The 27,841-nt window shown below is 44.6% G+C and overlaps 1 protein-coding gene across 1 annotated transcript in view; it reads left to right on the forward strand.

Annotated features, from left to right (window-relative positions):
• LOC147712654 (suppressor of tumorigenicity 7 protein homolog) overlaps positions 1-27,841 on the forward strand; it is a 1,198,755-nt gene that overhangs the window by 650,767 nt on the left and 520,147 nt on the right. The window lies entirely within an intron of this gene.

Here is a 27,841-nt window from a genome sequence, read left to right on the forward strand (position 1 = left end):
TTCTTCTGGGACTAGTCCATCAGCTAGTTAAGACTGAGTACACAGCAGACATTTAGAATCCGTGCTAAACTGGTCTCGTGATGGGAGAGGAGAGGAGCCAGGTGGAGAAACAGGTAGAGTCTATGCTGTGTTCGGTTGCTCAGGTTTGAACAGTACTGTAGACTCATGATGGCAGGGATTTATATTCATGTGCACCAGGTGGCTGATAGGCATCTGCGTTGTGGTGACGTCAAACGTTGAGTCTGATGTAGAGAAGTGTGGCTCAATGGTTAGAGCGGCAGATGCAGTAGTCTGGCCGGGACCAGGGTTCAATCCCCGCCTCGGCGGGTCTCGGGGCTCAATTTCCTCGGACCTGATAATTCTCGCCTCGGAGCCTATTCTAATCATGAGTCCCACTCTGCACCTCTGGGCAATAGCTTGCTTAATCTCTACAACGGCCCCAACAGCGCTGAGGATGCCTGACTTCACCTTGGGGGTGCCCAGGAGTGGGCTCCTCACAGGGAAAGGCCAGGAAGGGTTCCTCAGCGGTATTCGTACAAGCGCCGAGATGCCTACGGGTAGTCGTGCGCTATACAAGTGCGTAATCATTTCATTTCATTGATGGGACTGAGCTTAGTGAGCTGACTGGGAATCTTGAATTGTTCCAAAGGACCCCAGGAAATCATCAAAGCTGATATCCTAGTGAAGTAGGACTGTCGTGCTGGGATGAACTGAAAACTTGGCGAATACACAGTGCTCAAGACTAGCAAGCAAATTGTTTTTCTGTACCAACAGGTAGCCAGGCTCACAACGGATGTTATGTCAATCCCTGTTGTCACTCAGCGAAGGGAGTAATCAAAGGAAGAGTCGACAATGGCTGCTGCTAAGTGGAGAGACATTTAGATACAAATCACTAATTTATCTGTGCGAAATGTATCTTTTACCAGAGGCATCTCAAGGAAACCTTGAGCAAAGTAAAGTCCTGCTGCCAAACCCATTTAAGTGAAAGCACTACTGTTGTGAGGTATATCAGGGTCTACCATCCTCAATAAAAGAATTCTGAATCACTTTCTTTTCAAATTTCCCATCCAGTTTGAAACTAATAGGTGCGCCCATACAGTAAACAACATAGGCAAGGTAGACCATAAATATGGCAATTTAGAAGAAAACGGCTACTAGAACACCAGATCCTGTGTCTGCTGCACCATAAACAAAGGATGACCACAATGCCCTAGGTGATGAAACGGACATGAAAGCCATTTTGATTTTATGAAAGGCAGTTTGAAATCTATTGACTAGAATAATTTGCTGACCAGAATACACCAACTTAGAGCAACTGAATAAACAATATAGTCGTAATGACATGGCCAAATATCTTAATTCTGATATCGAAGATGACATGTACACGTCAAACTAGAAAATACTGTAAATGGAAAACGTAATCAACCTGTCACAACCAAGAACTAAGATTTGGAAGCATGATCCTGAAATTACAGTATCACTATTGTGTATATTTCATAATCAATGGAAATGGGAAAGTCTGAATTACTTGTAAAATCTATGCTCTACACTGGCTCAAAATCACCGCTTCGCCCTGATCAGTAATAGTAAAAATCTTGATTTACTGGGACAAAGTCATGTCGTTTCGCTTTTTATGGAAGAAGGGGTCCTTTTAATATCTCCCATCTGCACAGAAAGAGACATCACTGTGTTTATCGTAATGCATCTGCACTGGAAGTGAGACCACTGGTTTCCCACCAAAAAAGTATTTAAGAGAATAAGCAAAGCAATAAGACTTCATTTCCCATCACCCATTTGCTCATAAAGTGGCATTACTGGATTCACCATTGTCCACCTGCAAAGGAAGTGACATCACTGCTTTCCACCCACAGCACTCTGCCCTTCTACCCCATTCCAGAACCTACTTAATGGCGACTGCAGTTTAGACGTGGCACAGGCAAGCCAATCTGGTCCCAGTCTCTGCCCAGTGGCAGGAACCCAGGTCCTTCGAATACCCACCACTACCCTGCCAGTGTTTTGTCCCTTTTCCCTGTACTTCAAACAGAATATACGTAGCAGGACTGGTGTGTCAGGTATTGGAAATAATCCCAAATTTTCTTGCTTCATGCATCTAAAAAAGTTATAACTTGCCAGACATGTTGTTAATTTATTTACGGAAAAGTCTGTTTAAGTTATCCGGTCTCTCATCTTTAAGAAATGTGGTACTCAGAAGAGTGACTATCTTAAACAAAAGGTTTGCAGCAGGGGCTTACCGAGCTCTGGGACCTGCTCCAGGCTGCCCATAATGCTCAGGTTAACCAAGGTCTAGCAGGGAGAGTGCAGCTGGGCAGCTGGGCAGCTGCCATTGGCTGTAGCATATACACCTGGCTTTTAGGCACATAACATGACGGCTGTCTCACTTGAGGCAGTACTGTGAGCCAGTAGAGAGCATAATACATGCACACCGTTGAGCCAACAAAGGAGAGGTCTGTTCTACAGGGAGTGCAGATTATAGACCTCCTTTTCTTTTTCTCCTACAATATTTTAGTTCTTGCAGAATAGCTCCATGCTGAGTTTAAATTTAAATTGGAACATGTTCATAGGGCCAAATTCCCGTTGTGGCATTTAAGTAAGTGTTTGTGAGCAGGGCGGGGGTACTCAAGGTACTAGAGTGCTGACTTAACAGAAGAAGGATATTCTTTTCATCTTTGAAAACAGTTTTTTTAGGTCTTGCCTAGGCAGCGCTTGCGCTGTCTCTTTGGGACATGCTGAATTCAGTATATAGGCATAAAGCTCCGCCCACTTTCCACCCATCTGTTTAATTGGCTCCTGTCCCTGTCCTTTGTAAATGGTGGCTTTTCATTGGCCAATAGCCTTAGTAGTCCCCTCAGTAGTCTCTTGTAACCTCCCATGAGGACACCCCGAGTTACATGTGTTGTTACTCCCTAGGTTTAATTACAGCCTCAAGGCACTATTTTTTTTTTATAAGAAAATGAAAACTATTTTCTTAAAAGGCTCCAGGCAAGTCAGGCAAGACACACACTTGGTCCTAAGCTAGGTTGGCAGTTGTTACTTCGCTCACTTGAACATCTCACATTAATATGAGAACGTCTATAAATTTCCCTTCATCAGCTCCACACACGGTACAACCTAATTCGAAATTAATGTAATCATTCTATTGTCACATTTCAAAGCTACTAATTGTATATATGGACATAGCTATTTGAATGTACTTGTAGCACTGTCTTGCATGCAATGCATAATGGGTAGGGTGGATTTACCATATCTTCTGTCGCCTTCTGGCCACATACGGTACTGAACGTGCAACATGGCTAGGTAAAAAAAATTCCATTTATAATGCCAATAACTTCAACTTTGTAGTGCGGGTGCCTTGCTCACTAGGGACCTCTAGGAGCAGCTTGCGTTACTGCACCTAGACATGCAGTGCTGGTGTCATGCTCACTACGAACATCTAGGAGCAGCTTGCAGTACTGCACTGAGACATACAATGCTGGTTTCTGCCTCACTACACAAGTATTTGCAATGCACCAGGTCTTGCATTACGGAAAGTATGAGTTATTGGTGTTACATTATTATTTTCAACGCCAATACCTCAAACTATCAGTAATGCGAGACCTATTGTATTGCAAATGCTTGTTACTATATACCCCCAGTCGGAGAAGTGACAATCTCTGAATAAGTTTTTTTCGATGTGACATGCAGACAAGGCAGTGCGGAGGGGGTTTTATGGGAGGTAACCTACCTCTGAACAGCATGTGACTTGAATCACCAGTGAGTTCTTAGTTCTGGCTACAACAACCCTATCAATGGTATCTGAACCCTTTAAATGTTCTGATATACTAGTCATTAGAATGCACTTACATTGTTCCAGAGTACATTCCCTTTTATAACTTATGATGCAGATTCGAATTGCAGCTTTGAGATGCATCCCCATTTACCTGCATATTAGGATTTTCCCCAATTTTTCAGACCACTGGAAAGCAAACGTTCAAATGCAATTAAATAATATTGCAAGACTAGTTCACTTACAGGTCCATTTCCTTGGATCTCACAGTGCTGGATTATAGCTGCAAGGACCAGGGTTGCGTCTAGTCAGTATTTTACCATCAAGACCCGTAATATTATGTCTAAACCAGTGCAAAAGAGCAAATAACAGAATTTCGTGGGATATAACATTATAGAACAAGAAGTCCTTGCATTTTTCATGCTTCCTCATTTATAGCACTCCAAACATCTATGTGATAAACCTGCTAAATTATTATTCGACAAGATTAAACTAATATGTGACCACATCCAGGCAGAAAACATCCTGCATCTGATAACCTTTCTGTGACCACTCATAACATCCCAATTGTGATTCCTTTAAATTATTTCTCACCAATGAATTGGGCTGATCTTGGTGCCGCTTGTTACAAGCTGTAATTCAGCAGCCCTATGTTCATCTAAGTGCTTGAAACTTCTTTTCCGTTCTCTCAGCTGCTGTTCTAGTTTAGCCGTTTATCAGGACAAGATCGTTTCCCCATCACGTGGACAAATGTCACAGTGAAATAAATTTAATAAAACCTACCCTTAACTTTCAAGATATCAAGAACTTGCTACCAAGATAGAGGGATTTCAGTGGGGTCCCGGGGTTTCGGATAGGACATATCTTTACATTGACGATGTCTTGTTTTTTTTTTTTTACAGACCTAGAGACTACAGGCCCTATGGCGCTTCATATGGCCACATTTTGTGGGGAAACATCTGAGCTTTGTATTAATCCGACCAAATCGTTCGCCATCCCCACCCACCCTCAGAACTTGAGGTGGGTGACTGAACTGAACTTAAATAAGCCATATCTGGGGCTGTACACGGGTGCTTAATTTGGGAAATATTAAGTGCCAGGAGGCCACTGCAGCTTACACCACCCATCACCCCTGTCATGGCTGCCAAAACAACTACTAACCATCTCTCTTGCATGTAAATGCCATAGTTCAGATTATTCAAGGTTCCCAAAGCTAAAGGAATGGCTGGGGAGGCAGATATTAATGTACATTGTATTCCTAAACAACCGTTGTTCTGCTCATTTCTAAATTAGATGAGCAGCGCCACCATGTGGTAGACTGTTCTAAGTGTGGTGTTGACAACTAGGTGCCGGTGCTGAGCACCAGAACCAATTAAGTGCCGGTGCTGAGCACTGGAAAGCACCAGCTCAAATTAAACTGGATGTACATCACTATGGGTGCACAAAGGCATGGGAGCATAATATCCAGCCGTTGATGTACTCGTTGCAGGTGATTTCAAGACGTCGTCAGCACTCCCACTATGTCTTATGGGTTGATTGTCCATTTTTAAGATGGCGACTCTCCCGATTCCTGCAAAAACGACAAATTGACCCATATGACCTTTCTGGTTCTTTCTTTTGTAAACTACAGTCCATGCTCCGCAGTTTCTTGTGAAACTATGGACTCCCATGTATAGCTCTAGCAAAGTGTTTCAAATCTACATATGATGGGGGTATTGTGGCAGCGGACATAGAATTACTACATGGCGTCACAGCTCATGATTACTACATGGCCTCACACCTCATGATTATTGAGTGGTGGTATGGTATACAGGATCACCGAGTACGCCACAGAGAAATGGGCAATCCTGGAAACCCCATATGTCACTTCTTATATAAAGGTAAGGGGGGGGCGTCCTTTCCCCCTGCGATACAACAGTGATTTGTTTATTGATGACCTCCTTGAGATGTATGGTGTGGGGAGGCAAACTCATGTCGCAGACACCACTGTGGGAGGGTACAATGCTGCCGCCAGTGACAGCGTTGAAGGGTTTACATAGGTGGGACGTGATAGATATTTCAGTTCTAGGGGGATCTGATTCACCTAACAACCCTTAAATCATATCAAATATTACAGACCAAATACGAACTTCACCACAGCCAATTTTATCTGTATTGTCACGTTCGACACGTACTAGAGCCCTAAATCCGAGATTTAGAAGACCTCCCGAAGCATAGCCCCCTAGAGGTGAAATTGCTTATGTGAGGTAAATAGGGCGCCAGGCCCCAGTGTGATTAATGCCTCAACTATGGTCTTTATTAGGAGACTATGTGCTAAATGTGATTTATGTGGTGCTAGGACATGTGATTCATGTAGAATGATTTATGCACCCTGTTTTATACCTCTAAATGTGTTTTTTATGTCTGAGGTTATTTGCATAAAACCAAAACGTCTCACAAAATATTCTAAACGCTCATACACCATATGCCTGACTGATTCACTGAACTACGATATACATGATAGCAGGATTTGGGAGCTCTCAAAGCTGATGACTGGGCGGCGGCCTTGGCTTCTCTGTGACACTCAGCAATTGTGACCAGATTCCATCTCATCCAATTGCAATACCTTCACAGGGCGTACTTTACTAAGCACAAACTTTGGCAGATGGGGGTGATGACTTCTCCTACTTGTCTACGGTGTGGGACTCGGGAGGGAGACCCTCTATATACTATTTGGTCATGCGGAAGAGTGGAGTCGTTTTGGAGAAGTGTTTTATCCTGTCTGGGGAGGGTTCTTGGAAGGGATATCCACTTTGATCCAAAGTTAGTCCTACTACACATCACCATGGACTTCGATGAGGATTAATATAGCCCATCTATGCTACACCTAGGCGTTATAGTGGCAATATGAGACAATGCTCGTACATGGAAAGACGGCAACCCTCCCTTTGTGGAGGAGTGGTGCAAGAGTCTTGACTGGTGTATGAGTAGAGAACTTTTCATGTCCGAGGCTAGGAGATGCCCCCAGGACCATGCTAAAATCTGGAGGAAATGGGTGGGTTATAGATGGGTCTCCTTAAGCCCCAAGACTTCATCAGCCACCAACATAGAATGAGAAGTAGAAACATTCAGGCACTAATGGATGCTATATCAGGTTTGATAGCCTGCTGTGGGAGCTCAGGAGGGAGGGAAACCCAGGGAAGGCTCAAGGGGGAGGCTGGGAGAACGAATGCACCACTGTTCTTGTTACTACTATCGCTTTGTTTTCCTGTAGCGATCTTAATTTTCTTAAAATCAATAAAATGTTGTTACAGTTTTTCCTTTTTTAAGGACTTTCGTCAAATGTTTCTTCTACCATTCATTAGCAAACCATTTAAAAAGTTGGTTTGTAAACAAGTCCAGCAATTTATAAAAGGCAACCATTTTTTTGGAAAGCTTCTAAGCTGCATTCTAGACAGTGCACAGTACTGAATGTGTATACTTATTGTTTTTGGATGTGCTTTGACATCAGGTGGACAATGGAGGCGTTAAAGCTCTGGTACTTTTAGACAGATCCACAGCCATTAATACTATGAATATTTCTAACCTGAAAAGATCCTAGATGAAATGGGGCTGGGCTGCCAAGTCATCAAACAGATTACATAATTTCCATTAGACCGTCTGCAGATCACTAAGTTACCTCCTTTTTATTCTACACCAAAGTAAATGAACTGCGGTGCCCCATTGGTCATTCCTGCCCCCTGCTTTTTAATCCATCCCTCTACACACCTAGGAGTCAGTTGCTATATCTAGGTGGAAGGCACCCATAGTATGCTTAGGGCCTGCTTTAGGATTTGACAAGCAAAATAAAAGTAGACTGAGTGGTGTAGGACTTTATATCCGCCACCCTGCCTTTATTCCACCCGCCACATCTTGAACTGTCCACTGGCACTGCAGCCATCTTTATATATTGTTAGGAACCCCCACCATGCTGGTTCCAGTCAATGTAGGAAAAGTTTTTTTATTTTTCAACAACACACTCCCAAGGTGTAAGGTTGTTCTCAAAAAATAAAAATAAATGCCCCACATCCCAGGGGCGTTTTCTCCCATGGTGGTAGGGCATGATTTTTCTTTTTTTGTTTTTTTACTGCTCCACAATACTAGGATACACCTGGCAGTGATGGACAGTAAAAAGAAAACAGTGATGACCCCTTCTCCTTCAGATAGTTGAAAGGTGGCTTACGCAAGCAGAATACATTTTACTCCATCAGCGTAAACCTGGTGGTCCACCCACTTTTAAATCGGGCAGGTGGGGCAGGATGTTTGGCGGAGAGGGTACTCCATCAGTGTTGCGATGGAGTATCTTCTCGACCAAACTCTAAATTAGTAGTTTGTTTAATCCAATTGCAAATATGAACCTCGCTCAAGAAAGGACTATGACCAACTGCCTTACTTTAACATGCTAGCGGATGTCTTCTAACTTTCCGAAGAGAAATCCTAACTTTCCGAAGATAAATCCTACCAAAATCAAAGTACTGTTAATGGTAAAAGCATCTCCTTGGTGGCTCATGTCCTGATGGCCCAAATGTATGCAACTTCCTCCATCCCTACCTAAGGACCTAGGCAGTTTGGGTATCCATCTCAACAACAATTAGTCACTTGAAACACAAGTGACAAAAGTGTCCGGTATGTGCTCTGGCCAACTCAAGATCTTGAAGAATTGTGTCCACACAAGTGGCACATAATAGTAGTCGACATCCTAATTCAATCTAGGTTGTTTTACACTAAAGCCATTTATTTAGCCATTTTACAGGTGGACTGGTATCTTGAGTGCTTTAATGCTGGTTTGCAGACAGAAAAGTAAGTGCAAACAATTATTCATAAGTCATCAGAGTAAAACCTATGGCCCACTTTTCTGGGCGTCACATTGCTTGACAGGACTTCGAGGTCCTTGGGAGAAGGGCCCTGCTGGGCCTCTCACCCTTAGTCCAGCACATCAAGGCCCTTCTTCGAGTCTTGCAGTGCTTGACCATGACTGTGAGGCTTTAGGAAGGGAGGAAAGGCCTTTCCCACCATGGTCCAGTGCTTCACGTCACAGGGGAGTGCTCTTCCTCCGCTGCACTTCGCAGCACAGGTCCATAGCCAACTTTCCATTATTACTTAGAAGGATACTGTCTATATTCAGCCCTCTGGTCTTACAGCGCTGGGATGCCTCAGGGTAGGTATGCGCTATATAAGAGTGTACTCATTCATTCATTCATTCACTGTGCTTGTGGTTTTACTAAGAAGATGTTTATATGGAGGTTACCAAAATTCACTGAGTGCATTTTGAGGGTTTCATCCCATTACACCCGGTTTTAAGTCAGGCCCCTATTCTCTTTATCAGCTAAAGCATGTAGTATACTGGGAAAGTTATGTGTCTTGAGACAAGCAGTCCTGTGTTGCAATCTTAGTTCTCCTACTTGACTAAATGGTTTGATCTTGTGCGAATCATGTTCTTCCTGGACCTTTTTCTCCTTATCTGCCTTTATCTCATGGGCTTACTGGTTAATATCTGACATTTAACGTTTTAGGGTGAGTGATGTTTAGGGCTGTTTCATTCTCAGTTTTTACATTCCACCTTTTTAGCGCTCCTAAAGGTAAATGATTTAATAAAGTGTAGATCACTTTCCATGGTACAAGTACTCCCTCCAAGTTTACATGTTCGCAAACGCTGGCCTACTCTGACCTTTGCACATCGGTTGTTCGCAGAGCCAGTGTTTGTACATTCCACTGAACAGTGCTTCTGTAGGTTTCTTAGCTAAACTGTTTGTTTTACATCCCCCTACTGATTAGCCTGCGTTCCTGCACAAGTCCCTTGGCAAGCAAAAACAAGTTGGACATTTGTCATCCTGCAGGAGCTTGATGCAGAACGCAGGACAAACATCTAAAATAAAGAACAAGAATATATCGGATTCAGTTGCTCCGGTTCCCTGCGTGCATTGCTTTGGGAGTGACATCACCTCTCTTACCTTTTATGTTTACCCAGAGGTCTGCAGACACAGAAGTGTTCAGAGTATATGGTGTCAAAGGTTCAGTACTTATACCCATTTCAGCATTTGAAGTAGGCAAACTTCAAAGAAAATTCTCTGTAGTTCACAAGACCCTGCCTTTCCCTGCCCTGGCTCTATACACACTACAGTGGATGGAGCCTTCTTTGTTAGAGGACAGGCACAACCCTATTCAGGTGTCAGTGTCAACTCCTCCCACCACTCTAGTACAGGAAAACCCATCAGCCTGGTGATGGACCATCAGGATATGCAGGGCACACCTCAGCTCCCTTTGTGTGACTGCCTAGAGTGAATGTACAAACAGCCCAACTGTCATCCTGACCCAGAAGTGTATTCAGAGACAACAAGAGGCATGTAATGCCCACTATCTAAAAGTGGCATTTTCAGACCTGCAATTTAAGACCACCTTTACTACAAGATGTATTTTAACTTGTGAGTCCGGAGACATCAAACTCCAATTTTCCATTTGCTCCCAATTGAAAGGTACACTTGTAAGTTGTTACAAGGCAGCTCCAATGCTAACTTAGGAGAACGATAGGACGTGCCATAGAGAAAAACTATATTAGCAGTATTTCACTACCAGGACATGTAAAACCCAACAGTACATGTCCTAGTTCCTTTTCAAACTCCAAAGGCCTACAATAGACAAGCGCTTTGGTAGAACATGTTTAATACCCAGCTGATGACTTCTTTATTTTGCTGATTGCATGTGTTTAGAGTGGGAATAAAATACAAAACGCAGAGTTTCAGTAAGTGGAATTAAAATCTTTATAAGAGCTGAGTGGACACTGAAGGTGCACTGGAAAAATATACACTCCTCATATTTAATCACTTTTTCAGTATTTTAAAAGAGGAAAGTCTAAAAACCTTTACTTAACACGGGTACAACATGCCAATAAAATCACTGACAAAGCCAGTAGATCTCACATAGGCAAAATATTTTGGCTGTGCCAAGGCTTGTTTTTGTTTGGGTTCTGCAGCAGGAATGCTGTAAAGCACTGCTAAAAATCATGGGAAAGGCCAATAAATTCCAAAAGCAAGGCCCAGTGGCTTTGCCAATGCTTTTTTCCCAACTGCGTCTCATTTATCTTTGCATTTAACAGCAGTTGTTTATGCCAACTACAAGGCTAGGATGCCCATATGTCTCAGTCACAAGTCTCTTGTTACAGATTCTGTGAATTTGCAACATTTGTGGGGTAACAGTTAGGTACTTAATTTTTGGAAGAATATAGATTTTGCCAAGCTGGTGTCTGGAGTGAAATCTTGTTAGTGAATGCAGACAGTAGTGGACTGGAATTTTTTGGCAGTCTAGCACTGCCAGATTGTCCAAATTGATGCTGCCAAATGTGTGGGCAATTTTTTTTTTGGTCCACTCACGGCCCAAGGGACCAAAACAAACAGCTCACTTGCCAGACCATACCGGCCCAGCCTGCCCAATATTCCAGTCCCTACAGTGAGATGGCCTTCTTTGGTTAAGCCACTGTTTTCCTGCTTACAATGGCCTCTCTCGTCGGAGGTGTGTGATTAAGGCCAGGAAGGCAAGCCCAGTGTCTAACCACCTGGCGGTACATAGTAAATGTGAGAAGGTGGTTCTGACCATCTGAGGTGCCTGGATTTTTCCCTTTTGATCGCCTAATTTTTGATCTTTTACTGTGGGAGAGCCACAAGCTGGAACTCACCCATGGTAAACACATGGTAAAATGGACTGCATGTGTTTTCCCCGTGGTTTCCGCCTTGTGAGATAAGGCTGCTGCGATGCAGCCAGGGTTGGGGAGATTCCGGTTGTGTGCAGCCCAGGAGCTGGGTACAACTAGAATGGTGTAGAAGGGGCTATGCAGAGTTGGGTGGTGACATGGAATATGCCTTATAGTGTGCAGGAAACATGTACAGGATAGTCAGTGTGCTTTACTATTTCACTTTAGGAACACTCCATTAAACGCCTATGGAAAAGGAGACCACCCGGGGTAGTTTCACTTCCCGTGGGCCTACAAACTCTAGACATGTACGGAAATACACTGTAATTTGTGTGTAATTAACCATTCTGCTATGTCCAAAGGCATATCTGTACTGCTTTGGGATCATCCAGAAATCTCATATTCCTCTGTCTGAGCTCAGAACCAGACCCCAGGCCTTGTGTGACCCTGCCAGGCTGGATTAAATACCTTCCTTCCTAAGCAGGGCTCGAGAAATCTGAAAAATGGTACTAGTCTTGCAGGTCTAGTACTTTAAAAAAACTCCTCGACCTAACAGTAACCTACTTGACCTCCGTCTCTGAAAGCGGAGTAAATGTGACAAGATAACAAGATTTAAAGGCATCTTTATTGTTCATTTGCTTTGTGAGCAATAAAAAGACCTTTAAATCTTGCTATCTTGTCACATTTGCTCCGTTTTCAAAGACGGAGGACAAAAGTTAGTATGTTTTCCAACTCGCCAGAAAGGGCGAGTAGAACCTAAAAATAGCTCGACCTCATGAAATTTACCTCGCAAATGTGAGCGGTTGAGTGGATTTGTCGAGCCCTGCTAAGCTGTGGCATCAGAGCCCTAGCCCTTTACTGAGAGGATTCCCCAGGGCGGAGGTCTTCTCTTCAGAAGAGAGAGATGGGGTGGAGCTGCAGGACATCAATCAGCAGCTGTCGTCCCGTTCCAGGCACCAGGTCTACCCCAGGCCTGGGCCGTAATGTCAGCAAGTGAGGGAAAGTGAGCTTTTCAGAGACCATGTGGCGTGGGACCCCTGGACGACGCCATCTTGAAGTAGCTCAGAGGCATGTGCTGGAAGGATGGATCAGGGCCAGAGAGTTGATGTTGCACTGCAGGATGGGGCAGAGGTGCCTTTCTGCCAGCCCCCTCCACACCTCCTTAAAATATTTTACACAGTAAGAGGAGCTATCTCTGGGATGTTCTCATGCTGAGAAAGACTGGTGCTGGAGTTTGGCACCAGTGACAGTTGGAAGGAGAAACCCCTTGATTGCCCCCTGGACTCTGGACTGAGGGGAGTCCAGGACCAGTGAGGGAAGTCTCTGCGCAAAGAGAGAAGCCCCGAAGAGGTAACCAGATGAAAGACTGGTGCGGGAAGCCAGTGAAACCTGCTTCCTCCCTGTTGAGTACATCCTCTGGGAGGCCAGGAGCCAGAAGGAAACTGCTCCAAGTGACCACCAGGAGCGTAAAGAGGCCAAGGTAGTCCAAATCAGTCCAGCAGTGTCCAAGATATGTCCCCCGGAAGGTAGGTGACCGTAGACCTATACTGGACCAATGACGAAGTGTGTTAGGCTACCTCGCCAGTCTCCGATGTGCACTTGTGGTGGGTCAGGTCATGGGGGTTGTCCCCAGAGGAAGACAAAGCCGGGGAGGGCCCAAGCGCTCCCCATGAAGTGGCCTCAGAAAAGTGTCGGGAGTCGGGGAGCAGCGTCGCGTGAAACTGGCGAGGTACCCAGGATCCCATCCCTGGGCCACCCAGAAGTGAAGTAAAGTCGGGGAGCGCCGTCGCACCCCCTTCCCCCGTGAAGGTGCCTCAGGGGCATAGGATCCCATCCCTGGGCTCGACAAAAATAAAGTCAGGCAGCGCCATTTCGCCCCGGTGCAGGTGCCTCAGGGGCCCAGGATCCCATCCCTGGACCCCAATGAAGATGAAGGCAGGGTGCCCTGTTGCGCTCCTCATGAAGGCGTCTTAGGGGCCCAGGATCCAATCCCTGGAACCAACGAAGAGGAAGTCTGGTAGTGCTGTTGCGCTCCCCGTGAGGCTGAACAAGGGCCAAGACTCCATCCTTGGTCCCCAATGGCCGGAGAGAGGAGTGCGTTCGCAGGAGCAGGCATACCAGAATAAAGACCCGGATCCCGCGGCCACAGGCAAGGGGGCTGGCTATGATGGGATCCGGTGAGAGCGGCCGGTGGTGAGCTCCTTGAGCTATTCTCCACGAGCTGCTATCCAATGCAAGAAAGGCACGCAAGGTGCCTGGGTGGGACCGGGAATGCTGAGGAAAAGTAATTGTGGCAAGAGGCTGCTGACCTGCAGGGGATCCGGTGTGGCTCTACACGGGGAAGCCGCTACTACGATATGCACACGCCTGGGCGAGCATCCCATAATGCCCTGCAGGGCCTGGCTCATTCTTGGTAGGAAACAGCTCTTTTTCTGGCTTGTGGAAACCCCCTGAGGAGGGGGTCACTGCCAAATTAAAGCAATTGTGTCGGGGAAGCAGCAGGAGCAGCACAGGAACCCCCCAAAAGAGTTGGAAAGTTCCCAGCCCAAGCCTCTGGTGAGGCTGAGACCATAATCCCTCACTGGTTTTGGAATGGTTACAAGCATTCCTAATGCTGGAACATTTGTTCTACAGCTTGGACAATTGAAGATGAGGGCTACACCCAGCAGTGAGAGGATCACTATGGGTTTTCTTATTATAGACATCAGTTTGGGTGTAAGGGTTTAATTGCAGAAATGTGATATTGATTATAATTGCATAGCCTTTTAATTACAAATGTGATGCTTTTAGGAGCTGTATTTTTTTTATTTTATTTCTATTTTATTGTTCCACAGTAAAGCACTCAAACAATACAGATTATAGCAATGACAGATATTCATACATGGTCAACAAAAGCACCCCAAATACTCAAACCAATCTTCTTTTTTTTTTTTGCACCCCCAATCTTCTTTTTTTTTTTTGCACCCTTAACGGAGAATAGGCTAAATTCTAAATCAAACATTTATACATTTTAGCCCGCCATACCTAAAAAACAGGGGGTTCAATTTGAAGCCACTTAGAGGCAATACACCATCGAGCGACAGTCTTTGCAACAAAAATCAGATAACGATATTCATACAATGAAGTACCCTTATCAATTTCCGACCCCACCCCTAATAACATTATCGTAGGTGTAATCCTCAGCGGGCTGTCAATAATTATACTCATACATTTCTCTATATCCATAATGAATCTGTACAAATTGTGGCAGCTAAAAAAAACATGTAAACTATCAGCATTATCTGCCTGAGAACGAAAACCTTTCCCATCATAAACTCCCCCCCACTTAAACATACAAGCAGGGGTATAATACAAGTCAAATACGGTCTTAAAGAATTGCACTTTCGATTAGCAGACATTAACACAGCCCGTGATCTAGCAATGGCCTCCTCAATATTTATGTTCTGTTCACCTAAAACTTTAAACCATTTAGCATTATGTTTCCCTAAATCATCAGATCTATAAAATAGCATTAACTTGTACAACACTCCTATTTTTTTCTGCCGCCTTACCACCTCCACAACAGGGTTGGGTGCAGACATGACTTTCTTGCTAGATTATTAATCCAGAATTTGAAGAAATTAAAAAAACTGAAGATTGGATAAATTATAAAATCTCCCTAATTCTTCAAAAGACATAATCCCCTCCCTTGAAAAAAAATCCCCTAATATTCTAATATCTTCATTTTTCCAAACATGGCCTACATTATCCCAAAAAATAGGAGGGAGAACCTTTTCAACATTCATGGGTGTATAATAAGATAATTTCTCCAATACACACAGTTTCCGTATTCGTTTCCATATTTGAAGGTACCTTCCAAAACTTTAAATCTTGTTCTCTTAAAATAACTTCCATCGATTTCTTTAAATAAACCTTGTTGAGCCTCAGATTTTAGCAGAATCTCAAAAATCGAAGGGGCCTCTCTTTTTATAGCCATTCCTTCCCCAGTCAATAAAATCCGCATTTTTAACAAAAAACATACATAAATATATAAGGCAAAATCCAGTATGGCAAGACCACGTCTCTCCACAGGGAGGGTCATAAACCTACTAGCTCGTCTTGGTTTAACAGGGGCCAAGAGAAATATTGAACATACAGATTGAAGATGCTGCAACTGAGCACCTGAAATTTCCAAAGGAATTGATCTAAATATATATAGAGCCTTAGGTAAAATGTTCATTTTAATAATGTTGCTTCTACCAATTAAAGTAAAATGTAGCCGTGCCCATTTACCAAGCGGATCCTTAACACTCTTTATCAACGCATTCCAATTAGCATCGACCACCTCTACCATTAAGGCTCTAATTTTAATGCCTAAATAAGTCACTCCTTTTAGCACTCTTATATCCTGCAATACAATACTGTCTGAACAAAACATTTGTGGTTTTGTAACGTTGAGTTTATAGCCAGATACCTGGCCAAATGATACCTGGCCAAATGATTATAGCTAATTGCTCGATCTCTTGAAGTGCAAACATTGGATCAGCCGAAGTCACTGCAATGTCATACGCATACGCGAATACAGAAAAAGGAATATCATTTACATAAAAAGGCTTAATGCGGGTATTATTAGCTAACCGTTCAACAAAAGCAATAATGTATAAAGCAAACAAAAGTGGAGAACAGGGGCAGCCTTGTCTATTACCTCTAGTAATTTTAACAGTATCTGATAATAGCCCCATAGCAGTAATTCTACCAATCAGTTCAGTATATAATATCTGTAGGTCTGTCAAAAATCCCTGTCCAAAACCAATACGACGCATCATTTGCCATAAGTACCCCCACTCCACCCGATCGAATGCTTTCTCTGCATCCAATAAAATTAATCCTAAATCTCGTTTTTCCGTATGAGCAACATTAAACAATGTGATTACTTTATTTACATGAGTAGCAGTCCCACAAGAAGGTATAAACACCTGTTGGTTTACAGAAACTAAAGAGCTAATAACCTTAGATAGACGATTTGCCAATATTTTGGAATATATTTTACTGTCACAATTCAATAAAGAGATCGGACGGTATGATCCAAACAACTCCGGGTCCTTTCCCTTCTTAGAAAACACCATTATAGTAGCTTTATTTATTTATTTATTTATTTATATGCTTGTATAGCGCAAGAATCCAGCCCGAAAGGGTTATCTCCGCGCTTTGACAGCAGCAGGCCGCAAGATACTGTAAAGGCAGCAATCCTAAAATTATATCTCCCCAAACAGATTCGTCTTTAGCATTTTTCTAAAGGTGAGGTGTTTGGGGACCTGTCTTAAGTTGAGGGGCAGGTTGTTCCACAGGGCCGGCCCCACTGATGAGAGGGCTCTGCCGCCTTGTCTGGTTTTTTTAACAAAAGGTGTTTTGAGCAGGAGTAGATTACTTGACCGTAATTCTCGTTCTGGTGTGTAGGGTTGGAATAATTTGGCTAGATATTTGGGGCAGTTTCCAAATAAGCACTTATGTACAGTGCAGCAGATTTTAAATTTAACCCGTTGGCGTATTGGAAGCCAATGTAGTTGTTTTAGCAGGGGTCCAGAAGATGTTCTGGGGGGGGCATTCAGAATCAGTCTTGCCGCCGTGTTCTGGACCACTTGCAGACGGTTGATGGCATCCTCATTGGCTTGTATCAGAAGCCCATTGCAATAGTCAAGGCGACTTATTACAAGGGCTTGCACCAGAGTCTTTCTGTAGGTGTCAGGCAGCAGGGGAAAGACTCGCCTGAGTAACCCAATGGTGTGAAAACAAGCACCAGCAATTGCATTTGCATGTTCTTTGAGGGTTAGGTTTTGGTCTAGTTTCACACCCAGATTTTTGATGGTAGGTTTAGGGGAGGGTACAGGTCCCAAGTCTTGGGGCCACCAATCAGGAGACCAAAGCATGCTGGCTTTCCCAAAACACATTACTTCGGTCTTCCCGACGTTGCACTGGAGGTAGTTGGCAGCCATCCAGTTGGAGATGGCCCTCATACCTTCCGCAAAATTTCCCCTAACATTAGGGTCAGGGGCATGGAAAGGGTAGAGGAGTTGAGTGTCGTCGGCATACGACACTGGAGTGAATCCGTACTTCCTCACAATCTCAGCAAGGGGGGCCACATATATATTGAATAATGTGGGGCTTAGGCATGAGCCCTGTGGCACCCCCTTAGTGAGCGCCCTAGAGATGGAATGGTAGGGGCCCAGGCTGACAGATTGTGAGCGACCGGAAAGGAAACTCTCCAACCATACAAGTGCCTGACCTCTGATGCCCGCTCCTTGTAACCGGTTCAGCAAGATCTTATGAGAAACAGTATCGAAGGCAGCTGACCGGTCTAACAGCACCAGAATCATCGAGCCTCCTCTATCCTGTGACATCTTGATGTTATCGGTCACGGAGAGGAGTGCAGATTCGGTGCTGTAGTTGGGCCTGAACCCAGATTGGGATTGGTCCAGGCCACCTGTCGCTTCGATAAAGCTAGAGATCTGAGTGTTGACATGTTTCTCAGCCAGTTTCGTCAGGAGGGGCAGGAGAGAGATAGGACGGAGGTTGGAGAGTTCAGTCCAGGGAGAGGTGGTATTTTTCCGTATCGGGTTCACAGTTGCCTCTTTCCACTGTTGCGGAAGTTTGCCTTCTTTAAAAGAAAGGTTAAGAATTTTAGTAATAATGGGACATAATGATCTGCTTAGGTTATTGGTTAACCTAGCCGGGAGAAGATCACAAGGAGAACCAGATTTCATGTTTCCCAGAAGTGTTTGAACTTCATTTTCTGTAACTTCTGGAATGATATTAAAGGTCTCCGAAGGGGTTTCCTGACATAAGGTAGTGGAGTCTTCCGGGTTATTCGGGTGCTTGGCCAATATTTTATTGTAAATGGTGTCGATTTTATCCTCAAAGAACTGGGAAATATTGTTGCATAGTTCTTGAGAGAAGGTATCCGGACTTTCGCATGCCAGGGGGTTAGTAAAAGTTTTGAGAATTTTGTATAGTTCTCTAGTGGAGTTAGCAGCTTCATCAAGCTGGGAGCGTAGGCTAGTTTTTCTTGCTTTTTTGATGTTATTATGGTAGGTGGATATGGCCTGCTGGTAGAGTGCCTTACTCTCGGGAGAGTGGTCCTTTCTCCATTGCTTTTCCAGTTTCCTGCATTTTTGTTTCTCTATTTTTAATGAGTCGGAATACCATATTTCTTTTTTAGTGGTCAGGGGTTTTTTGATAGTCTTTTGCGGGGCTAGAGAATTTATGGTCTCTAGAAGAGAGCTATTTAATTTGGATAAGGCCAAATCGATGTCATCAGAATCGGAAATGGTAGGCTCTTTCCAGGTTAGTTCAAAGGAAGATGGGGTAATTTTGTGCCATGCTCTTTTAGTGATGCTCATAGTGGCCGGGGGAGCAGGGGGTTTATCTAGTCTCAGGAAGGAGAATTCCAACATGCTGTGGTCAGACCAGCTGATGGATGTAGGGGGATGACAGTGTATAGAAGGGTAGTTAGTGAAAATCAAGTCCAGTGTATGGCCTTTCCTGTGAGTAGGGCCACAGTTTCTCAGGTGAAGACCCAAAAGAGCCAGATCATCAAGGAGAAGCTTGGTATTAGGATCATCCGCAATATCTGCATGGAAATTAAAATCACCGAGAACAATAAAATTGTCTTTAGCTCTTAAGTATGGGGCTAATATTTCAGTTAAGGCGAGAGAAAAGCCAGCATTAGGGCCCGGAGGTCGATATACTAGGGCACCTTTCCAGTGTTCTTTAGTTTTGGTGTGAATTTTAAAAATCATAATTTCCATAGTCGGTAGAATAGTTTGTTCCACTACCATAATATGGATGTTTTCTTTAAAAATGATGGCAATACCTCCACCAGTTTTTATAGGGCCCATGATTTAGGGGCATAACCTTTCTGGGCAGCTTGAAACATATTCAACATTTCATCCTTTAGATGATGAAAAAAAAGTTTGTAAATCTCGGTCGGGATCTTGTCTAGGCCGGTCGCTTTTCCTACTGCCATTTCTAATTCCAACATTGTAATTGGGCTGTCCAATTGTTCTGCTACTGAAGGATCTAACAATGATATTCCTTCCTCCAAAAATACACTTTCATTAACCCCCACTTTATCCTGTTGTGTATATAAGTGGGTATAAAACTGATGAAAAATAGATAAAATCTGTTGAGGATCCGGACATATTTGACCATTCTTATCCTTCATAGACGTTATTGACCGACATCACTCTTTTATACGTAGGCATAAGGCCAAGCATCTCCCCACTGTTTCTCCGAATTCGTGATTTTCCTTTTTATAAACTAGATACTTTTTGGCACTCTCAATATTCCACAAGCATTGGATTTTAGCCTGAGCACTTGCAACCGAGTTTTCTAACTCCATAATATCATTGCATTGCTGTAAAATCCCACCGGTTAAGTTAATCTCAGCTTCTCTCAAGACATCATACAGCCCCTGTAACATTAATCTAATTTTCTTTTTTCTGTTGGAGTCCAAAATTAAAAACTTCACCACGAAAATAACCTTTAAATGTATCCCAAATAGTTGCGATATGAGTCGAATGCCTATTATTGTTGAAGAAATCCTTCATCCAGTGGCCCATATATTCTCTAAACTCATCATTAAAACAAAGTTTCCGGTCAAACGTAAAGGTTTTAGGTGATATCTTCCCACCCAATATATTCAATTCCAAAACAATTGGGGCATGGTCAGAAGAAATCCTGGGATATAGTTGGACTAAAGCCCCAACTAGAGAAATAGTTGATGCAAAAAAATAATCTAAACGAACTAGGTTTTTTATGGGGGAAAGAGTAGAATGTATAGGATGGGTCTTTAGGATTCAACTTTCCCCATACATCATCTAGTCCATGATCATTAATTAAATGATATAAAGCTTTAAATACACGTCGTTTACGCCCTTTATATCTTTGCGACCCACCCAATAACTCTTGATTAGCCAGGTGAATGTTTATATCCCCACATATGATCAGGAGTCGTCCCCAAGTAGCCAACTCTAAATTCAGTAACTCCAAAATTTCTGCCTCATCTAAATTCGAACCTTTAATGATGCAGACAGTAAATTTACTCTCCCCAGATCCGCATTCAACAATGGCCCAGCGCCCTAAATTATCGACCAACGACCTACCCACAAGCTGTATGTTTGGTTTGGCCAAAATAGCCCAACCGAGTCATATGAAGTTGCTTAGAGGTGGCAAGCAATGAAAAACCCAACTCTTTTAAAATATACCGTCTGGGCCAAGGTATATACGTCTCTTGAAGACAAACCAGGTCTGGCTGAATGACTCGTAATTCAGCAGCTACCCTCTTCCTCTTGGACAGATCATTGAGACCGGAAACATTCGACGAACATATTTTTATCCCTTTAGGAATCATGATGGCAGTATAATGGTGGCATCTCCCTTAAACACCAATTTGTAATAATACTGTTTCTGTACATACATGTTCCAATTATGACCAAATCAAATTTTTTATTTTAGATAATGTTCTTCACAGTGCTTTTGACTGTGGATTTTTTCCCATTTTTACCCCACCAAAGTGCCCTACCCAACCCCCCCCCACTTCCCCTCTTCCCCCCTCCCCTCTTCCCCCTCCCGTCCCCCATAACGAGGCTTTAGGACCCATGGTCCTGTAAATGCAAGCTCCCGTGAGTCTCCTGCCATCCCTGGCGGACCTTACTCATCAAGTACAATTCTATTAGTGTATATAAGATGTAGAGAAGAAAAAAAAAAGAATTTTCCCAACGACTTAAAGAAAAAAAGGCAGCAGACTTACATTCTAGATCCCTACATGAACATCAGAATTAAACTTACTAAATAGAGCCCAAAAACTCTTTAGCTGAGCCTACATTAGTGAGAAAGCGAGTGCGCCCTTGAAAAATAACTTTTAGTTTTGCCGTAAACATTAAATAAGCTTGTGCCCCCTTTAATTGAAATTGCGCAATCAGCTGCTGAAACTGCCATCGGAGCTCGACACTATGTTGACAAAGATCCGGCCTTGCAAAGAATTTAACATCCCCCCTAACTTGCTTTTTATCAGGTCGAGCTCACTGAAACACTTCCTCTCGTGCCAAAAAGCTGTTAAATGAGATTAGGAAAGCTCTTGGTTTAGACTTCCCTTGACCGGCTCTGAGACGAATGTTAAAGGGAAACCAATGGGCCCGCTCGATTTCTCTGTCCCAATCCCACTTAGTCAGCTCAGGAAACACTTTTTTAAACAATTTTATAATGAATCTGCGTGGGTCCTACCCTTCCTTCCCTTCCGGAATTTGTAGTATTCTCAGGTTATTCCGCTGCGCTCAATTTTCTAAATCCGCAATCTTCCATTGAATATCCTCCCTGGTGACCTGCAGCTGCTCAGTGGCACCCTTTTGCTGAATAAGTTCATCCTCCAAATTAGAAACACAGGTTTCGGCCTCATTAAATCTGGCGATGAAATATAAACCGTGAGATTTTGCAATGCGCCTCACTGAGTTCTGTAATTTGGACATAAATTTTGTACTCTTTCGCTCTCCTCTCTGGTTTCGTCACGGTGGGACATGATCGACTGATAGATCAAAGCTAAGGAAATTTCTCCCCCATCCGTTTCAACATTTAATTGCTCCTCCACATGTTGTGCCTGTTCATGATTCCCCTTGCGGGGCTTTGCATTCAACTTCAGCCGTTTCATTACCGTGCGAGGGTGATTCTCAGAACTTTCTACAGTCTCCTCCAACAAAATACTACTATGGTCGCTGCCAACTGCCGTCGTCATTTGTGTAGAGTAATGTGTGGCCAAGTCTCCACATGAAGACATAGACTGCTCAGAAAGAGAATAATAATCCCCAGATTCAGGATCCGGAATTTGCAACTGCTCAGAGCCCGGGGAGTCTATCGACAAACTAACAAGAGGGGCACCCGACAGCACCAGCATCAGCATCCATGTTTCTCTTATCACCATCCCCTCCAGTACAGGTTGCCACATCTTCTGAAAGTCCGAAAGGGGGCTGGGTCATACAAGAAGCATTAGAAGAAGTGTCCATGCTTCGTAAAGTTACATCCTCTATATGTGCGGGGGCTTAAGCTGCAACTGTAATTAAGTTCAAGTCTTTTCTATTAACAATCCCCTCACCATTCAATTCACCCAACTCTGCTGCTCTTTCAGATACAGGTTCACCTTTCTTACCCTTACGTTTATCCTTTGCGGCGGAAAAGAGTGCGGGAATCTTTTTGCCGACAGGCCCCCCCTTTAGGTTTAAGTATAGCGGCGGCACCGTTCTTGCCGGAGTCAGCAAGGGTACTCATCTCTCATCTCTCACCTGTGCCCTGTCCGCTGAATTCTCTGCTTGCTTGGTTTCCCTCGGCCTCCCGCGAGTACCTTTTGGGGGCATTTCTTCTGACATGGGTCCTATCCTCCAGAAGTGCAAACGGAGACGAGTGCTTCCACAGGTGAGTCTCTTACCTCTGAGCAACAGCACAGCAGCGCCCACCAACGGCTGCAATAGTGGAACAGCCCTGCAACCACGCTGAGCAAGCAATGCAACAATTCAGCCTTCGGTCACGACTCCGAGCAGCGTCTCAGCCTTCAACACCACGGTACGTTTTTGCAGTTCACGGCACACATTTTCTGGATTTTCTACGAGAGCAATTATTCATAAGGATGAACCCCCATTTCTGCAATCATCTGCAGGTAAAAAGGGCCGTAAGCGATCATATTCTCTACTCCCTACAACAAGAACCGCCAGGTCCAGCAGGAGCGGTCAGCTACACATCTGCGGTCGCGGGCACCATCTTGCCTCCCATCGCTTTTAGGAGCTGTAATCGACTTGCGTTAATCATGCTAGTAGTTAGGATAGCCACTGTGATTGAAGTGTGTATACTTTTTGTCAGTATTAAGTGCTCTCGGTCAGGCTTATATGTCACTATGGCAGGTGTTATTATTATGAAATGCTTGTTGGAATAATGTGGTAAGGGCCTTCACTTCAAGTTATGGCCAACCTGTGGCATTTGGGGGGCAAGATAATGTTTATACATGGGAGTGGTGGTACTATACCACCCTAGCGGGAAGGGGTGAGAATGTTTACGCAATGTCATCAAAAAGCATTTCCATCAGCTTATGTATATTTGTAAATTGTTGCATTGTATTAAGTAGTGTATATTTAATAAATGGACTTTTCCTTTTTATAAAGAAAAGCACAGACTGGACAATCATTTTTGAGTGTAATTTCTGCATATCTGTCTTTAGTGATTACTAGGCCACACCACCTCCTTTGAGTAGGCCTTGGACTGCTCTGCAACGCTACGGTCTGAGAGTTAAACGCTACAACGGGTGTTTGGTTGGAGTGAAGGACAAATGTAGACCCATTACTTGTGCAGGCCTCACAACTAATGCCTCCTTTTCCAACAGTAAAGAAATATGACATTTGAAGTTGGGATGCCTTTTTGATATGTTAGAGTCATAAACATTGCTGGGAAACGGAGCGTTTGAGGCATGTGAGCTGTAGATCACATGCTTTACCTAAGTCTGCCATCTAGTGTTGGGTCTGGATGCTTGCACTTGGTTTTTCTTCGAATAAGTCTTTTCCAATCACGAGGTAGGACACCCCTCCTTTCGGTGATAGTGCTCATGGGCATCGACTCCATTGTCAGATTGTTTTTTCCGTTCTTGGGTTCGGACGTGAATTGCTGCGCTCTGGTTCAACACCGTACTTAGGTTCTTCTCGGCGTGCAATCCTCTACCCTCGATGGTATTGTTTCTCGATCGCATTTCCCATTCTCCGGGTATCGTATTGGTTCACAGACTTCAATCGGAAAATTTGTGGAGGGCTGTTGGCCCTAACCGCATCGGGTCAGTTCACAGTCGATGGAATGGACTCCATTCAAATTCTGTCCAAGGCGTTGCGCTTAGTATCCGTGCACCGACTTGCACAAAGTGTCCAACTTGTGTCTACCCCCCAAACACAACGAACAGGAGAGCGACGCGTGCCGTTCTTTTCGATCCAAGAAGACGCTCCGTGATCGTCGGGCTCGCCGTCACAAAATGCACCAACAAAGCAGCTCCGCACCAAATCTCCAAAGATTCCAACCATGAAGTTTTCGATGCACAAGGAGCCAAGGAAGAGGAGGAACACATTTCTGTAAATTAGAAGTGCTCGGGGAGGGTATTTTCTAATTTATGTTTTTATCTTCTTTTGAGGGTAAGGCCAAGGTTGTAGAGGTAACCAACCTTCTTCCCTTAGGAGCACCATTGAGGAAATACGTGAGTGTGTTACAGTACCCCAGATTGATTGTTGAGCTCCTAATCTAATACCTGGTGCCCTCGAGATTCCTAACATTCGAACACATTTCTGTGTCTGAAAACGACTCCGACATGGAAGACGACGTGCCGCAGGGTCAGCGTACTGTGAGTACCGATACTTCCCAGCCCCAAAATATGGCGAAGCAGTCCTTCCTCTGCCTTCAGGCCAAGGTCGGCCCTGAGAACAGGTTTCAAACGCTCCGCCTTTGGGCTTGGCTTCCGAAACACACATTGAAGCCTTCTGGCTCTGGATCGAGTCAGCCCCATTTGGGCACGTCATCGTACCCGTCCTTTTGGCACCTAAATCTAATGCTTCCGATCCGAAAGCATTGGCGCTGAAACCTTTAGCAACGAAAATTCTGGCACCCTAAGACAAGACAGCTCCTCCCCCAAACAAGGTGGGAAGGAGACAGTGGCAGTGTCCCCGACCCGCTTGGCGATCTGACCTGACCTGGGCAGTAAGAGCTTGATAGCGCTTTTTAAAAATTGCATTTAGCAGTGATATTGTGTCTTTTAAATTGTGTTCATTTTTAAAATTCAATACCCCCCTGCACCACACGCCATTACTGACTACCGGAGCCGCCTCCCTGACACTCCTCGTGGGGACCTGCAGGCACTTCCGGTCGGCCGGCACGAAGAGCGGTTAGCGCTCTAGTGATTGACTTCCTCTGGGCTATTTAGGCGGAGCAGGGGCGCATTTCGCTGTGGGAAGGAGACAGTGGCAGTGTCCCCGACCCGCTTGGCGATCTGACCTGACCTGGGCAGTAAGAGCTTGATAGCGCTTTTTAAAAATTGCATTTAGCAGTGATATTGTGTCTTTTAAATTGTGTTCTTTTTTAAAATTCAATACCCCCCTGCACCACACGCCATTACTGACTACCGGAGCCGCCTCATACCCCCCTGCACCACACGCCATTACTGACTACCGGAGCCGCCTCCCTGACACTCCTCGTGGGGACCTGCAGGCACTTCCGGTCGGCCGGCACGAAGAGCGGTTAGCGCTCTAGTGATTGACTTCCTCTGGGCTATTTAGGCGGAGCAGGGGCGCATTTCGCTGTGGGAAGGAGACAGTGGCAGTGTCCCCGACCCGCTTGGCGATCTGACCTGACCTGGCAGTAAGAGCTTGATAGCGCTTTTTAAAAATTGCATTTAGCAGTGATATTGTGTCTTTTAAATTTTGTTCTTTTTTAAAATTCAATACCCCCCTGCACCACACGCCATTACTGACTACCGTAGCCGCCTTCCTGACACTCCTCGTGGGGACCTGCAGGCACTTCCGGTCGGCCGGCACGAAGAGCGGTTAGCGCTCTAGTGATTGACTTCCTCTGGGCTATTTAGGTGCAGATGGGGCGCATTTCGCTGTGGGAAGGAGACAGTGGCAGTGTCCCCCGACCCGTTTGGCGATCTGACCTGACCTGGGCAGTAAGAGCTTGATAGCGCTTTTTAAAAATTGCATTTAGCAGTGATATTGTGTCTTTTAAATTGTGTTCTTTTTTAAAATTCAATACCCCCCTGCACCACACGCCATTACTGACTACCAGAGCCGCCTCCCTGACACTCCTCGTGAGGACCTGCAGGCACTTCCGGTCGGCCGGCACGAAGAGCGGTTAGCGCTCTAGTGATTGACTTCCTCTGGGCTATTTAGGCGTAGCAGGGGCGCATTTCGCTGTGGGAAGGCGACAGTGGCAGTGTCCCCGACCCGCTTGGCGATCTGACCTGACCTGGGCAGTAAGAGCTTGATAGCGCTTTTTAAAAATTGCATTTAGCAGTGATATTGTGTCTTTTAAATTGTGTTCTTTTTTAAAATTCAATACCCCCCTGCACCACACGCCATTACTGACTACCGGAGCCGCCTCCCTGACACTCCTCGTGGGGACCTGCAGGCACTTCCGGTCGGCCGGCACGAAGAGCGGTTAGCGCTCTAGTGATTGACTTCCTCTGGGCTATTTAGCCCTCGCAGTACCACGAGCGCGCAGCGATCGCGCGCAGCCCCGCCGAAGACCCGCCAAAGAGCTGCCCGTCTGCGCCCGTCTGCGACAGGACGTGGCTTAAGGGCTAGGGCCCATGCGTTATGGACCCTACCAATTCAGGTACTCGTTTTATTTCCTATCCCGCTAGTTCCCTGCGCCAGCTACAACCCACGAGTATCTGTGCTACACGAATATCCTGTAAGCTACTCGAGGGTTGCTTTTCATGTCGAGAATGTCGTTATCAATCAATTGTGCCAACAGACAGCTCCCACGACAATGTAACCACATTAGCATTTCCCCTAGAACTTAAGTGTCTTCTCCTTAATGTACGGTCCCTTCCTAAACACCAACTTCAGATCTGGGATCTAATTTTTTCCCAGCAACCTGACATATGTTTTTTTACCGAAACGTGGATGAAACCCCATACAATAACTGCAATAACATTAGGGGTCCCAGCAGATTATAAAATCATACATGTGGATAGGCCAATTAAAACAGGAGGCGGATTAGCTATCATATTTAAAGACACCTTTAAGATAGCAATGTTAGAACAAAGCTCCACCCCTCTTCTGGAAATCATGGTATTAAAAATTAACCTAGCAAGCAACATCTCATGGAAGGGCGCACTAATATATCGCCCACCGGGACAGAATCCAGATTTTGCTCTGTCTCTTCTGGAATTACTGGCCCCCCATGTTAGGGCTAAGGAGGACTTCTTTCTCCTTGGTGATTTTAATGTACATATGGACAACCCTGAAGACCTTGAATCAATTCAACTAACAGCAGATCTGTCCAATCTTGGACTAGAGATAAAAAATAGTGGTGCGACTCATATAGCGGGTCACACCCTTGACTCTATATTTTCCAACTGTACTAAAATCAGGTGCCTCCCTGCTACAGAAATCCACTGGACAGACCACTTTTTGATTGAGTTCTATCTGGCAGGACCTACCAAACGACAACCCAGAACACCACCTCCTCCTATTTATCGTCGCCAATGGCATAAAATATCAGTTGAAAATCTGCGTGAACATTGGCAACAACCTCAGTTCTCCGAAGTAGACTCAGCCGAAGCGGCACTGGAAAAGTACAATAAT

This window comes from Lissotriton vulgaris, chromosome 5 (genome assembly GCF_964263255.1).
Source record: "Lissotriton vulgaris chromosome 5, aLisVul1.2, whole genome shotgun sequence".
Taxonomy (NCBI): Eukaryota; Metazoa; Chordata; class Amphibia; order Caudata; family Salamandridae; genus Lissotriton; species Lissotriton vulgaris.